Genomic DNA, 4417 nt, shown 5'->3' with positions numbered 1-4417 from the left:
TGTACGTGGTCCTTACTATTTCTCCCAAAGCCATGTGTTGTGGGGTGGAGTGGGGGGGGGGGGGGGGGTTGGTGGGGTGGGATGTGGGTGGGGGGTGGGGATGGGGGCGGGGGCGGCGAGAGTGCGGAGCGTCAGGGGAGGTCTTATCGAGCGAGCCAAAGATCCGCCGCCGCCCCAGTATCCCGAGAGGTCTTCCTGTCTGATGGGAGGTCAGAGCAGCGGTCTGCAGTGACCACGTGGGGGGGTGGGGGGGGGGGGGGGGGGGGGGGGGCTTCTCCATTCTCCATTCTCCACCCGTGGTCCAGCAGCGGTTTGGCTTCAGGTTAAGGGCTGCCGCGGCAACGTGTCGCCTCGCGGAGGAGCTGGGGGGAGACGACAAGCCCGCCTCTTCCGTGTCCGTTGGAGAACGAGTGTGCGACGGCGCACACAAGTGTTTTCCTCACGTCAGATTCTGCTGGACTACCGGAATTTTTCCGACTTGACTTTCACCACCCAGCGCCTGATCTCAGAAGCCTTGCAAGGAGAACAGGAGGAGGAGGAGGAGGAGGAGGAGGAGGAGGAGGAGGAGGAAACTGTTTTGCAACCCCTTAAACACACAATCACCTTGTGGTTCCACTTCTGGCTGGTGAGGCTCCGGCGACGCGTCGGAGCGCCGCCGTCTCCGACGCAGTAGCCCGAGACGAGCCCGGAGAGACGATCTGGTCAATTACTTTATCGCCCAGAATAATTATGCAAAGTGTTACCTTTCTATGATTTCTTATACGAGCTTTTTTACACTGAACTACAAAGAGTCTTTGTAGACTTGGTGAAGACGGTTGTGCTTTTAAATGTGAAAAGGACACCTGATGTGCCCCTTCGATCGAACCCTGGCTCTCGAGGACGCCTGCTCACGTTTCCTCCAATCTTTTCATCGTGCGAAGCGAAAGCCACAGCAGACCCACCCCGACTGTGAACGGCACTAAGTAACTACTTTTTCTCCACAGGCGCCACTTCGTCGTCCACAAAGCTAGCCAAAAGCTGCTGTCAGCTTTGCAACTGCTTTTCTTTTTTCTTTTCTTCTTTTGAACTTTTATTTCAGCGAAAAAGGTGGGCAGTCTTGCTCAAGAAGTGGTGATGGTTCATTATGGTATGAAGAAACTCTGTGCAAGCTGTGCTGTTCTAATCACAAATTTACACAATTATTATTGTGTTTTTTTGTTGTTTTGTTGTTGTTTTTTTTAACCCATGCCAGCTGTGAGAACTCCACAGCCTCGTGGGCACATGTGAATTGTATATTTTTTCCCTCCCACGTAGGGAATCAGGTATGGTACGTCTTAACTGGAGCAAACTTGCACGTCACCTGTCTTCTGTGGGTATGATTGCCCACCCCGACCCAACAACAACCCCCCCCCCCCCCCCTCATCTCTTGTGTGTGACCACTACGCTATCCCAGCCGTGGGTGTTCCAAGTTTTTCTAATGTAAGGCTATGCCGACACGCGGCGAGACGTTTTCGTCGCAGTGTCCACGGCATGTCACTCTTTCTCCTCGGTCAAACCGCAGTCTTGAATCAGGCAATACTCACCCGGCTTGTTTGGAGGTTTGCTTTAGGGCCCGTGTCCAAACGTCGTCTTCGTTTCACCCCGGCATCGTCCCGTGAGGAGAGGATCAATATGGCCGCCCACGAATTTGTATCTGGGGGAATAATGTCTGCCCTTCCAGTTGATCACAACGTTACAAAACTGCAAAACAAGAAGGTGCTGAGCACGAGTCAAAAGCACTTCCCAAGAAGAATAGAAAACCAAAAAGCTTCAAAAGAGTCGGGCCTCGTTTAACGTTTTCAAGTGAAAATGCAAAATGTTAATTTGCTTTCGGGTTTCTGTTTCCACGGCAGCGGTGCTCAGAGTCGCTGCAAACTTTTTGAAAACGCTGGGACTGTGGAAACCAGGCAAAATGCAACTTTTCAGAAACCCTGCTACTGCCCAACAACAACTCCCACTACTGAACGACACGATACGTTTTGATTTGAAACGTCGCCGTGTAAACGGCGCTTCAGACTTGGATGTACATTCCAATTACCCACAACATTAATGAATTCCAAGAGGTGTGTTTTTAACATTAAGCCATGTATAAATCAAGTTTTAAGGATTTTTTTTTTCCCCCACGGACACTTTCAGTCTCGTGCACATCGAGCTCTGCCATCATGCGTCTAGTCGGATAAACCAGGAAAAAAATGTTTTTAATCGGTAAAAACAAAAGCTTCTCAGGACGCTTTCGCTTTTTGACTTTTACTGTTGTGATCAACTGGAAAATTCAAAACCCGATTCTTCTGATTATTGTAATTCTAACTTTGACTTCACTGAAATGCAGTATCAGGGGTGTTTCTGTGTCATTGCACAGGTTATAAAGTATTTGAGGAAGCTTGTTGATGATTGTGATCACACTTTTGTTAAAGTTCCCATGAAACTATATCCTGGTTGAACCCCCCTCCCCCCCATTTCCTCCAAATAGAAGGGACGTGTTCCACATTTGAGACCCCCGAACGCTTGTATAAAGCACAAAATGTGGGGCTCCTCCTTTAGGGGCACCACAGAATAAAAATGCTTCTTTAATCCCCCGAGCGAAATTCTTTCCAGCCTTTCCCCTTTCAATCTGTAGAAGAAATAATACATTTCGACAATTTTTTGTGTGCAATAGCTTAAGTGTGATGGTTGACTATAAGTCAGTTTTAAACCATAAAGGATTTGATGTTGCAGTAATTGACTCGGATCAAGAGGTAATATCGGTGTTTCTCCATTTCTTGGGAACTTTAACAGTAGATGATAAATTGCCTTGTTTTATGTTTGTTTGTTTGTTTTTCTTGGGCGAGGGCTTTCCTGTTTTCTACCAGATAAAAACAAAATCTCCTCATGGACACGGGCCCCCAGTTCCAAGTAGCCTCGGGTGCGAGATTCATGATGATGGCTTCACCAACACTCGTCAATTTAATGACTCTCCGCTGATGTCAGATAGTACAGGAAAAAAAAAGTAGAGAAGACATTTTTGTTTTTTTTCTTTCTTTCTGGTAGCCGATGTATCAAACAAGCATTGAAGCGTCTCTACTTGAGGATACATATTTTGTTAAAAAAAAAAAAAAGAGAGAATAAATTGTACATAGTGAAATACGTATTTTTGCACAGGCATTTTCGTACACGCGGAATCTTTTGGTACAATTTTAAAATTGTATTTATTTAGTGGAACGTCGATAGGAACATCTGAAAGTGGTTCACTGCCATGTCTAACTTAATGCAATACGCCTGGAAGCTGAAGCATCTCATGAATCGTGCGTCCTGAGGAGCGCCGAGGCCGCTCGCCTCTGTAGCATGAGTCCGCACGGCAGGAGGGAACCTTTACTTTCACAAGGTTTGTTTTGTTTTTGGGGGGGGGGGGGGTGGTATTTTGTTTTTCAGCAAGACGTTTTCCGTTGCCTACCAATCGACACTACTTGCAGTCAGCCTGTGATCCCGGACATCCGCTCCGTAGACCTTAAAACACATTTCACTTCACCCCACCGACACGTAAGGCTGAAGGGATTTAAGCAATCATTGCAAGGGAGAGGAACACTTCAGTCCAACTGCTTGCGTCGTTGTTGCCAAACAAGTAATTTGAATCGCAGCTTCTTTTTTTTTTTAAGGGGAAAAAAAAAAATCAAATTAAGAGAAAGTGCCTGAATTTGTTTCACCCTGACTGTTTGAGGACAGTGTTCTTTGGGTTGTTTTTACCTTTACTTGAATGTTTAAAGTGTTTAGGAGTTTGGTTTCAAATCTGCCTACGAACCCGAAATGTGGTTTTAAAAAAAAAAATACAAAACAAAAAAAAAAAAAATAACCCTGAGCTTGTCAGCTGCCCAGTATAAAATGTTCAGTTTCTTTTAATTTTGTATTCTTGGTTTTGGGGAGGGGTTTTGTAGACAAGATGTCGAGATCCGGTGAGCCTTTCCTCTGGTTTACTGGGGTTTATATGTAGAGACTTCAATCAAGTGTTTTTGTTTACCCTCAAACTCCACTGATTTTGTTTCCAGCACGCGGGGGAAAAAAAACAATGCGAGGAGGTTTTCTTTATTAGCACCACAGACGTGGAATGTGAACGTACGGGAGAGAGAATATAATTCGTGTCTGGGAATAAAGACAAAAACAAAAAATCCACCATTCGTACTATGTAAAAGCGTGTATAGATTTTTTTTTTTTGTATACATTATCAGAATCATTTTCAGCTGGACTTATGTATTGGCTGCTATGTAATTCATGAACAAAACATAGGTTAGAATTAATATTTAAAGAAAAAGATTGTATAGTATATTTGTTTTGTAACAAGTTTCTGTAAATAAAATAATTTATACTGCTATTTATATGAAATCTTGCCTCTGCCTCATTTGTGGAAGAAGAGAAGAGCCTGGATGTG

This window comes from Blennius ocellaris (genome assembly GCF_963422515.1).
Source record: "Blennius ocellaris genome assembly, chromosome: 4".
NCBI classification, from domain to species: Eukaryota; Metazoa; Chordata; class Actinopteri; order Blenniiformes; family Blenniidae; genus Blennius; species Blennius ocellaris.
Note: the sequence above shows the minus strand (reverse complement) of the source record.